At 34.8% G+C, this 13,112-nt stretch overlaps 2 long non-coding RNA genes across 2 annotated transcripts in view; both read right to left on the bottom strand.

The window, feature by feature from the left end:
* Positions 1-13,112, bottom strand: part of LOC134805683 (uncharacterized) — a 515,707-nt gene that overhangs the window by 32,706 nt on the left and 469,889 nt on the right. The window lies entirely within an intron of this gene.
* On the bottom strand, positions 2,249-2,661 carry LOC134805685 (uncharacterized). Its single transcript, XR_010146363.1, has 2 exons — positions 2,536-2,661; positions 2,249-2,297 (listed from the first exon to the last, which is right to left on the bottom strand). It is a non-coding gene; the product is annotated as an uncharacterized LOC134805685 (long non-coding RNA).

Below are 13,112 nucleotides of genomic sequence, written 5' to 3'. Positions count from 1 at the left end.
AAAGTTGCGTTCGGCGCTCGAGGTCACCAACTTGGATTATTCATTGGACCAACATCATAAATAAGTCTGCAAAAAATCAGAACTACCGGATTTGACTCAATCGCTAAATGTATAATTTTACTGTATTAATTGTTTTCAAATGTTATAACAGTACTTACGAATGGAAAGTGATTCCGTGAGCTTTGTTTTTATGTTTCGAGCTGTTAAAACACGGCACGGCAAAAGGCGCAACACGGCATTGTTTCGCAATATTTAATAGATGCTTATGACAATGTTGACACGTTGGCGTCACCCGTACGACTACGACTGACTCAAGATAGGTTCCGGAACCTATATTTGATGGCTCACGATCGTGCGCCTGGTACCATATGTACCTCTTTTTACTTACATCCATGGTAATTCCTGAAAAATTGTCTGACAGTTTTCTTATATGTAACGATGGAGACTTCGATGAAATTTTAATATTTAGTACACCATCTGCTTTGCAAATTTTATCGGTACATACTGAATATTTCGGTGACGGCACGTTTAAGGTGGCACCGCCTCCGTTTTTACAACTGTACACGATTAACACGATACAAGTAAACTTAAGTGAAACGTCAGATAGCACTTGTTTTGTTCCTGTTGGTTACGCCCTTTTGCCTAATAAAGAAGAAAATACGTATAGACGGATGTTTTCACTATTGAAAAATTAATTCGGCCAAGAAATTAAAAAATATAAATGCGACTTCGAAATTGCTACTATCAACGGTCTAACAGCTGAACATACGAATTTCGTAGTTCCTGGTTGTTACTTTCATTACCAGAAAGCCTTATGGGAAAAGTCGAAAAAGTTACGCTTGGTTGATACTGAAAAAGGCAGAATTTACACAAAATTATGTACTAGGCTGGCTTTACTGCCTAAGGAAGAAATACCTGCGGCATATTTAGAAATTTCCGAAACGCTACCTGACGATCCGGCAATGACTCAGTTTCACAAGTATTTTTAAAATTTCTGGATGAGGCAAATTACCGGTTCAATGATTTCAGTAAGCGAAGACGAATACCGGACTAATAATGCCATTGAGGGATGGCATAACCGATTAAACCACAGAATCTGCAAGAAGCCATCCCCTTTATTATTCATCCAGTTACTGAGGACCGAAGCTCAGTATCAAGATATTAACCATTCGAAAAATGCAACTACATTCTTCAAATGTTAAAAAAATACGCAAAGCAATAGACATGCAAAAGTATCAGCAAGAACAGAGCAATCGTCAACGACTTAGTTGAAAAAAAAAATTACAATTTTAGATTGATTGAATAGGCTCTGTACGGCTACCATCAGTTTGTCACTGACATAAACGCCGTCGAGAACGTAATTTACTTTCTATACATCTCGCTCGCACTCGCATATCAGTGCAAACGGGATATATAGAAAGTTAATTACGTTCTCGACGGCGTTTATGTCAGTGAAAAACTGATGGTAACCGTACTGTATATTGATTTGATTAGCGTTTGTGTATTATATAAGTTTGCTGTTAAGTTTTGTTTGAATTTTTCGTTTGTAAATATGTTTTCAATTGATATTAAAAACAAAGGTGAAGTCACGGTAATTGCATAGTTTCATTTCGACCAATCAGGAATCCGACGAAACAGGAATACGACGAACCAGGAACAAACCATTTCTAAATCGAGCTGCGGTTACCGCTGAAACTATTTTACTGACACTAGTTTGCTATTTATTGTTTAAATTCATAATTATAGATGTACCTATCTACCTGTTTCTAGTTACCTCGGTATTAGGAGAGTAGAAACAGGCTGGATTGATGCACAAAACAAACGTATTTAAATAGTTCTAAGTACACTATGGTATTACTGTTATAAAATTTGCTAACAGATGATACAGATTTCGTAAATCTATCTAGCTTCTATTCCAACAGAGTTATGACCAACAAAGTAATAGTACATTTCGATGCTAGTGCGGAAAGTATGTCATTACTTCATCCATTAAGTCTATAATACAGTCATTAAGAATGACATTTCCGCACGTGTATCGAACGACGTTTTTTTAATACAGTTGCGAGAAAATAAGAAAAACAACAAGTAAGGAAGTAAGTTCGATCTTACGCAGTGAAATTTTTTGACATTACGAAGAGGTTTTTTTTAGCTTTTAAACGACTAGAATGGATTTTGTTGTCATTACTGAACCCACTTCAATGAAAGTTTTTTTTTTCAAATGCATGTTCTATAAGACATAGGTAAACAATTGTAAATATAAAACATTGTACTATTATTACCTAAGTATCGTTATTTACCTTAGAGGATATAACCAACGGAGACGCCATGTCTATAATTTTCGGTACAAAATAGTCTGCCGTTTTTTGTGGGGGAGGGGCACGTCAAATGTATACGTAACGTAAACATAGCCATGTCAGATAAACGTCAGTCCATACATGTGGTTGACATGTCGTTGACCATTGGCCGCCTATTTTCGACAGAGGGGAACGCCCGTTAATGACCACTCCGTTTGGTTATATTCTCTAAGTTATTTACGATTATTTGTGTAAGTATCGTATATTTATAAAAACAATATCGAATGTTGCCTTTGGAAACTTAAAACATGCTTGCAGTAAGAAAAAACGCCTCTTCTTTGACAGGCGTTTCGGCAGCTATTCCGTTCCATTCAGACAACTTATTAAGAACGGTTTTTCAATATTCAATATTAAAAAATAAACGTGTTATAATGATGAAGAAGTAAGTAATAAAATACCGTAAACCGGGGTTACTTTGATCAATTTTAGAGTTTGGCACCATTTTTTGACGATCCTAATATGCGTAAAAATATGAAATAAAAATATAATAATCGGTTTTTAGGGTTCCGTACCCAAAGGGTAAAACGGGACCCTATTACTAAGACTCCGCTGTCCGTCCGTCCGTCCGTCCGTCCGTCTGTCACCAGGCTGTATCTCACGAACCGTGATAGCTAGACAGTTGAAATTTTCACAGATGATGTATTTCTGTTGCCGCTATAACAACAAATACTAAAAACAGAATAAAATAAAGATTTAAGTGGGGCTCCCATACAACAAACGTGATTTTTGACCGAAGTTAAGCAACGTCGGGCCAGGCCTCCGTCACACGCTCAAGGCCACGCGGTATATGCCTACCGCTCGGCGTATCGTCGACGATACAACCGACAGAGGGCCGCCGAACGCCCGCCTGAACGCTCGCACCGCATTGCACCGCGCGTTTCCCGCACTTATACTTCGAAATGTCGAAACCATCAAAACCATGTAATTATTGTGCAGTAGATGGGTGTAAAAGTCAAAAAAACAAAGGAAAAAGCCTATAATAAAGATTCATCTTTTTATGGCGTGCTAAAGGTCCCACCTGAAACGTTTAATAATTATATTGAAGGGTTAGAAAAAGTATTTTTAAATAATTTTGACGACGTAATAATTAATCGGCCTGGTAGCACCGTATTACAACTTTTAAAAACCGTTGATTTTCCGTTGCTTTGCTCCTGAGTATTTATTAAAATTATTTACGCGATTTAGGATATTTTCAACTATAAAATTTAATAACAGAGAATTCCGAAAAGGGAAATATTATAAATCATTATATTAAAACTAAAACATATTTGATTCGCAACATTCGTTTTATTTTATTACAATAATCATCATAGGTAGAGTAAGTAGCTACAACCCTAGCGCATTCTTATTTCTTACGATGACGCGTTGGCACGTGACTCGCACGGCGGGCAACACAGTCTCGACTCTTTGTGCGCGTACTTATGGTACATTTCTTCTTGTCCTGAGCAGCAGGTATTATTATTAAGGTTTTGTAGGCTATTATAGCGTAGGTATTTTTGCTTTTGTTTAGGAATGAAGTATCTGTTACGTAGTAACTATTTATTAATCTGTGGTCGGGCGGGGTCAGTACTTGGATGGGTGACCGTTTTTATAGATAATGGTACGGAACCCTTCGTGTGCGAGTCCGACTCGCACTTGGCCGGTTTTTTTATTTCTCTTTCAGTCTGCCGAATAAAAAAAAATTAGGACATCATTTTTTCAGAAATAAATAAAAACAACGTGATCAAAGTTATATTGAGAATGGGGTTACTTTGAAACCACTAATTTTTATGCCGACAATCTAAAGTGAACCCGCTAATAAGCCCATAAAAAATAAAAAATAAAAAATTTGTTAAGTACTTTTTAAGTTATATATATTTTTAAGGTATGGGGTTATTTTGATAACATGCCAAATGATAAAAATTAATAACTTTAAGCGCTTATTAGATTATTTACTATAAATAACGTAGGGATTTAACTTATCATCGCACTTAGCAACAGATTTTTGAATTGCAAGCTTTCCCGTTTCAGTAAATTAGGTTTTTGATATTATTTATATTTATTGTATAAAGTTTTATATAAAATATTGTATGCTTTCGATGCGGCCCGAATAGATTTTGTTGCCCGCCACTATATTTGCGAGTGTATCATTGAGTTATTCTTCTTGGTATTTTTTGTAGTCTCGTTACCCGATGTTTTTTTTGTAATCTCTGGCATTGTTTGTATAAAAAAATGCATATTTATTTATTGTAGTATTAATACCCTGGTGGGCTGGTGGCCTCACGCTGTAACATGTCAGAGGCTCCTTCCATGTTAACATTATATGTGAACATAGTATTGTTCTATTTTTAAGTCGGTTAAATTTCCAATATTGTGTCCCACGGTAATTTAAGTATTTATATTTCTTCTCATATCTCAAGTGGGCCATTTCGTCTGAAATTCTAGATATAGTTTTAGAGAGCCAGGTGATTAATAGTAAACCAATATATTAAGATACTTATTCATAAAATGATTTGAACTTTATTTCAATGTCATAAAGCTTTATAGTATAAAAATTCTGTTAAAATCAGTTTGGTTTCTTATGTTTCAAGTGTGTCGACTTGTATTTCGCACGTCATCGTAAAATTGAATGAATAATGTTTGTTTTGGTTAAAATATTCTATGCAAAATTGAACCATATTATAAAGAATTAACAAAGGGGCGGAGTTCTACAATATGTGCTCATATAGAAAAACAAACGGTGGTTAGAATAAAAACTGTAGTGTCAATCCCATAGGCGTAAAGAAATAGTTAGACCACACCCAAAAGTAGGTCAAATTGGACCTTATTTTAATTAGGAAATAAGGTGTAATTAGTGAAAGGATTGTACGAAATTATGAAATTCAGTATTGGTTATTGGGAAACCAATGACGTACAAGGAAGTGGGAAATAGCAGGGATGACGTGATCTAAGGTAGGGATCAATAGAGTCCCTTACGAGATCACTCTTGGTTGCCTTACGCAAACCATCGGACGTCGGTTCTCTAGCTAGGTCTATCTAGGTTACCTATATTGTGTCCTGACCTGGACTTTGCTAGTTTCTCATGATGCTGGTAGAGTTTGGATTAAAGCATAATATAGTGTAATTTGTTGTGGGGTTTTACTTGAATAATTTTAGAGAAGTACATTTAAATTGTGTTAATTTTAGTGGGTTTAATTCTTTTTGTGTTGTTTATTGATTTGTGGTTCAGACAAGTGCTAGTATTTAATATTGTACTAGTAAAGTTTCAATTATAAATCAATAGACTTATTAATATTGTAAAGTTAGTATTGTTCATAGTGGTTTTGTAATTTTTAGTGAATTTTAATTATTTATTGATTTGTGCTTAGACAAGCGCTAGTGTGTTATAATATACTAAGTGAAGTCTAAGTTATAAGTCAATAGAGTCTTAAAGATTGTAAAATCTTGAGTTGTTTCCAGTGAAAATGAATTAGTTTGTGTTTTAATTGTGTTTAATATGTGTAGTGTTTTGGCCTGGTTTATTTTAGTGATATTTAGCACTGAAATGAACTTGGTTGGAATACTCTATATATTAATTTAAATTTAGTTTCGTGAGTTATTTCGTATCTTTCTTATGGGGTAGAGAGAACTAGTTCCGATCCAACATAGTGTTGGGGGGTTAGTAAGTTGGACGGGTAACCTCACGGTGTCAACTATAGTCCAAATTACTAACTTGCGGTGTTTTTGATAAAACCCAGGTGGGGACCTGGCAGTTCCTGCATTTATTAAGACAGGGTCACCCCCTAGGATCTGGAAGATTTGGGTTGTCATCTAGACTTCTTAAAAAAGCCAGATTCTAGTCCAATTATCCCGTATCTATATCTATATATACTTATATATTCACTTTTATATTACCCCTTTCCGGCCTTACTTCTGCTGTCCCAATCCACTGTGTGGAAGTATGGCTAGCACACGAGGAATAGGATCTAGACTAAATCGAGTTTCCTCACTCGTCTTAGTTTGCTATAGCATAGAAATTACTCATTGCACATCGAGTAATTACGCGAGTAAATTAAATGTGCATCCCGGGATGCTAGTTTGCAAATATTTCGGTAGAGTAGTTGGATAGCTTAGCTGTTAGGTTAGGATTTTTATTTGTTTGGTCTAGGGTTTTGTAGGATTCATCTAGATTTATAGTTTTAATATACCAAAGCCATTAGATATTTACAGTAGGTAGCTAGGTTCCTTTTCGATACATTTATGGCTATTTTATTGCATTTGTTGTTCATTATTATGGGTTTATGGATTAACTTCAGTTTAGCGTTAGCTAGGATGTAGTTTGGGGTTAGGGTTTGTTAGGAGTTTTTACATATATTTATTTATGACTTATTGACAAACTTGACTTACTTATGACAAGACTATATATATTTGGTCCCTTGCAACGCTACTGGTAGAAACATATTGTGGGAAAAATTAAAGTAAATAACCACAATATAATGTAGTATTGTAGAATCAATTTGCTTACAAATAAATATTTGTTTTGCCTGTCCCTTGGCAGTTTGTATGACGATTACATTCTGTTTTCTGCAGATTATCTGTGATTTTCACACTTGACCTTTAAAAATATAAGGTCATATATTATCATAAAACCTTATTTCAATGAGTGATTTATCCGGGCTCAGATCAAGGCAGATGCACGATCGTAGTTTATTTTGGTCCGAAAGTGTGATTCAAAATGACTACAATTATAGTTTGGTTAATATTACTTCATTGATTACTAAAATGTATTACAAAATTGCAGAGTTCTGGAGAATTAGAGTGGATCAAATACTGCTGCTCTACTACCAGTAATTTGTCGGGTTAAATTGTCCCTTTGAATATATTATTCCTGCCATTAATGATTGAAATGAAGATTGAGCAGGTAAAGTACATATTACATAGTGCTCAGAAATACCTATTACTTATAAAATAAAATAAAATAGGTATAATTTAGCCTAGAGACCTGACTCCATCCGGGCGTGACTGTAGATAAGTAAGTTTGTACGTACTATAATAGTAAAAATATAAAATATTTTTCCATGACGTTAATATAATTATTTTCCTTTAGCTAGCTAGGTTAGCAAGCAAATATATAAAAGGAAAATATAAAGTACAAACAAAAAGGACTTTCTACTTTCATGGTAACTGGTCACGGTAGGGCTCGGTGGGAGATAATTAAAAAAAATATATAATTTATTATTTATTCATCAAATTGACTTAATGATTACAATTTGAATAAGATATTCTTACAATTTGTTATAAATTTGCAATAATCTTTTTTTTTACATTTGACAGACTTTACTTACATTAACATACCTTACAGACAATTTGACTATGACATTCTACACACTTATTTGATTTTGACATACTTACTATTGACTTATTGATTACATCTTATTATAGACTTAATTTGATTAAGTCAAACATTACTATAACCTGCAATGATATTTCTTAATACTCTGACATAATTCATGGTTTAATAATTATCTGACATTATTAGGATTTTTAGGTGTATTATTCATAACTCTTTCCTATTATGCGAAAAGGATTTCGGTTACTATTAACGGTTACGACGAAGGGTCCTACATAAACACTAAACGATCATTTGGCCAATTTACTGATCCAATTCAAGATATTAACTTATTTAATTAGAATTTATTTAGGTTATTTACATTATTTTATAATAACTAGTAAAGGTAATTACGGGTTGCGGTATTTTAAAGGGTATTTAGGATTTTAGATTTTCTTATTAGAATTTTTAGTATTTTAGGCAGGTCTAGGTTTAGCTAAGTAGGGGTAAATTAGGGTTAGTTGAGGAGAGAGGGGGGGAAGTGTTACAACGCTCGTATAATTAAAAACCTAAAGCAAAGCCGCAGGATAAAATATAGCCAAATTCCACCCAGAAAGTTAATTCCATACAATAAAAATGGGTAAAAGAATGTTTGAAATCAAATGAGCAGTTCCGGAGATCAACTCCTACATACAAACTTATAATTTTACAACCTCTACCTCTTCCACTGACTCAAACGATACCTATTCATTATATAACTATTGAAAAAAATACATTAAAAAATCGTAAGCTGCCAAAATATATCATGGTGTTACTTTAATCTTTTGATCAATTTCACCACGTATAAGTGATCAATGACACCCCGACCCATGGATTCCCCGGCTACGTGCGCATGTGTAGGTTGTCGAATTCCGGTATTTTTGTATAAACTCACGAATAAACACTGATTAACCTAAGACACTATAAAATTACATGTTTAATACATTTGGTACAAATACAGTCAAAGTTTTTTAACCAATAAAACCAGGAAGAAAAGCGTACCCGCCTTTAATATTTTTTTTCTAGACGAAATAATAATGTTACACTCGCATCCGATTACTACACGGTGAAGCAACTATCAGTGTTGCCAATAAAGAAAAAATAACTGCAAAGGTATTTTTCAACTCGTTAAAACAAGCACTTTAGTATCGGAGGGAAGTTGTTATCAAAGTCGACCCGCAAATCAAAGTAACCCCGGTTTACGGTATGTATATTTTTCGTATTCTGACATTAACAGTAGGTTTTTATGTTGATTACGACCTTTAAAGGACACTAATATTAACACTCATCAATAAGTAGTCATCTGGTAGTCATGAATTGGAACAAGTATAAATTTAAAAAAATTGGAAAAGTGAAAAGCACTAGTTCGCGAAAACCAACTTTCCGCACGCTAAACAGCTACGCAAAGTAGCACTTTTTGAGCAATTGTATTAAAATAGTACATTTCGATGCTAGTGCGGAAGGTATGTCATTACTTCACGAGTACCGAGATATCTTGCCACGAGCCGCAGGCGAGTGGGAAGACTCGGGACGAGTGAAGAATGACATTTCCGCACGTGTATCGAACGACGTTTTTTAATACAGTTGCGAAAAAATAAGTAAAACATTGTTAATCGTACACTAAACAAAAGTGGTAACAGTGACAGCTCGCTTAGACGTCGTCTTTAAGTATATTATATCTATGGGCGTTTGGCAGCTATTCCGTTCCATTCAGACACCTTATTAAGAACGGAATTTTCAATATTCAATATTAAAAAATAAACGTGTTATAATGATGAAGAGGTAAGTATTAAAATATGAAATATGTCTATTTTTCATATTCTTACATTAACAGTAGGTTTTTATGCTGATTACGACGTTTAAAGGAAACTAATATTAACACTCATCAATAAGTAGTCGTGAATTGGAACAAGTATAAATTTAAAAAAATTGGAAAAGTAAAAAGCACTAGTTCGACATAACCAACTTTCCGCACGCTAAACAGCTACGTAAAGTAGCACTTTGTGAGCAACTGTATTAAAAAATTAGTTTCAACTCTCCTTGGTCTCCCCTACTTACACGTTTTTTTTCTTAGCGACTGGAAAACGAACAAAGACCTCAGAGAAGACATCACACACCAGAGGACGTCACACTGGAATTGCGTCATGTCGAGGGCTAATTTTGCCCTAACACGACGCAAGTAAAAATTTCAATAAGTATAAACACTGTAATTTAGTATTTAATTCAAAATTAGCGTGCAGCGGAGCAATTTCGACTGCGGGATAATTTCAACTAATCGAAATATCTTCCATGTTTTACATTATTAACAAGAGTCACACTCAACAAGTATTTTTCGCTATCTGGACATAATTATACTATGGCACTCCAGATAACAATGTAAAACATGAAAGATATTTCAATTAGTTGAAATTATCCCGTAGTCGAAATTGCCCTGCTGCACCTTAATATATAAGGATAACCCCCCTCCTCTAAAAATGTAGGTATTACCTACTGCACAAATCTTGGTGACTCCAATTCATTAAATCCATCTGTGTGTCCTAAGGACCAATCTTGCCAAAGGAAGTCTTTGGTTCACGAAACTCTGTATTTCATCTGGTACAGTCAAATGTAAAAATATGGCGCACTCATCATACTCAAAAATATGTCTCATAGCTCTTATGTCAGCGAATTAAGAACTATGGGACATATTTTTGAGTAAGCTCTATGCACCCATATTTTTACGCTTGACTGTAAATTTACAACGGCTTCTAATGAGTATACATAAAAATTTTTGCCTATTTAAGTTTAATTCTAAGGCTTATAATGTTTTGTAGCATTGCCTGTAAACATTTTTCAATGTGGTGTTAAATACAAATTTTCGATGTCTATGTCTATGTCTATACCGAATGACAAATCAATTTATAAAAATAAGTAACATTTTTGTAATATGATCTTTTACCAGTTATTAGCTGTAGTATTTATAAAATACCTATTAATGTTATAGCAACATGTTACTTATTTTTATAAATTGATTTGTCATTCGGTATAGACAGACATAGACATAGACATAGTATTTACCTAGTCACTGTAAAATTGTTACAGCAGTTATTTTTTAATTATTGAAAGACAATTTTTTATACATAAGTTGCGTTAAATAGTAGTTAATTACATTATTGTGGAGTATTGCTACTTATACCTTACACAGTAGATTAAGGAAGATGTTGAGTGCTACCGTTCGCCAACAAACTGTCATGCAGTTTGGCGAAAAAATATGTGTAATATATTGCTGTGTATTTTTATTGAGTACTTAAATTAAAAAATAGGTAAGATCCAGGTAACTGTAGGACAAATAAATGTCGTTAGAATTTTTGCAATGTATACATTTTAAACTTAGGTCACTTGGACGTACGAAAAAAGGTCGTAGTATTTTCGTGCACTAGCATTATTGTACTTTAGACATTAAAAAAATAGGTCGATTAACCGTAGGACATGCATCTTTAGGCATTGTGTACATTTAGACATTTTGATTTTCGATGTTCTGTCTTTACGAATTTCGTACTTAGGATATTTGATTTTAAAAATTATGCTACCATAACGGGGGCAAACAAGAGGGCCAATCGACAAAAAACAGGGTAACGAGCGTGATAAGTACAGTCAGCAGCAGAAGTTGCTAAGCGGGCGAGGTGTTCAAAATTCACTTGGCACGCTCTTATTCACTTAATATTAAAGTCGCGTCGAGATCATTTTGAACACCTTATCCGCTTAGCAACTTCTGCTGCTGACTGTACATAATTAATAGCTGTCCATGTTATAACAGTAATTGACTTTTACCAGATTTCTAGAACTTTGTCTTATGCAGAAATATAACTTAGGTATTTGTACATAGTAGGTACGAAAATAAGAGAAAAATGTGGCCCTTATTTTGTCGGGTCTAATTTTGTTAAAAATTATATTGGCACTTGGCAGTTCCTAGGTGTATAAGTACGAATAAAGGATGACTCACGTTAGACCGGGCCGTGTCTGGGCCGGAGGTTCCGGGGCTTTAAAACTTTATCTAATTGAAGTGACCGTTATTTCAACTAGGCAGGTTTCTGACGCTTATTAATGGCGCACAACCTTAAAATGAGTACTTAATTGTGAAGCGTTCGGCAAGGTCCAAAGGTCCTTAGAGTGATTTGAAATTTGTATGTGATTTAGAATATTAATGTTCTCGAATATACCTACTCTAGCTTTCTATGGTTAGTATAATATGTTAATATAAGTTAGGATAGAATAGGTCAAGTGGGTAGTGTTTATTGTGTGTGATTTACTTGTTTTTACCCCTTTGTTGACATTGAGCGCCATCTTTGGTTTGTGACAATAGGGAATATTACGCAAAACTCTGCGTAGAGGGCGTGACTAACACAATCACATGGCCTACCGTGAAACACGACAGTCGAAAGTTCGGTTTCTGCCTCTCTATCACTCCTCCTTATTCGATCGATAGAGAGGCAGATAACGAAATTTCGATTTTCGCGTTTCGCGGTAGGCCACCTGGCCCCTATTTCACCACGGTGACAGGTGCGACAATTCGACAAATGTCACTGTTGCTGACGTTACAGGCATCCATGGGCTACGGTTACCGCTTACCATCGGGCGGGCCGTATTCCTGTTTGTCACCATCATTGTATTATTTAAAAAAAACTTTATTATATCGGCAAAAAACAGGTATTTCTCTTGCGATGTTTATGATGATAATGATGACAATTGTCACAAGATTTAAAAGAACTTTCGGTAATTCTTGACAGCAAATGAGTTCTGTGTCGCAATTTCGTGACAATTGTCGTGTTTCTTGTGACAATTGTCATTAGCTTCGCAAAATAAGTATTTATTAACTGGCGATATAGTGGAGTTTTTTTTTAAATTAACATGTTGGTGGCAAACAAGCACACTGCCCGTCTGATGGTAAGCGGTTACCGTAGCCTATGGAGGCCTGTGACGTCAGTAACAGTGATGTCGACAATTGTCGCACCTGTCACGGTGGTGAAATAGGGGCCTGGTGTAAATAAACCGCCTTGATGCATCTCATAGTAAAAACTTGTCAAAAAAACTTTTTAAGGCGTAGTTAAGTTACTCTATGGTTTACTAAACAAATTAGTGCTGCACTCTGGCGGCAGAACATTGCAGTAATACTCCCTATTGATTAATAAAAATGTTAATAATAAATACTATTGCAACAGAATTTATCTAAAATTACAACCTTAAGGCTGCATTTCCACTAGAGATGTACGAATATGCGTAGCGAGGGATGTGGTTTTAAGAACCAATTTAATACTATCACTGCACGCTGAGCGAGGAAAACAAATGAAGTGTTTGAAGTATTGCTTCTTAACAAACACATCCCTCGCTACGCAACCTCGCACATCTCTGGTCGGAACGCAGCCTCACACTTTTGCAAATGCTGTATCCATGCT

Source organism: Cydia splendana, unplaced genomic scaffold, assembly GCF_910591565.1.
Source record: "Cydia splendana unplaced genomic scaffold, ilCydSple1.2 scaffold_48_ctg1, whole genome shotgun sequence".
Lineage (NCBI taxonomy): Eukaryota > Metazoa > Arthropoda > Insecta > Lepidoptera > Tortricidae > Cydia > Cydia splendana.
This window is presented reverse-complemented; position numbering and strand designations above follow the sequence as displayed.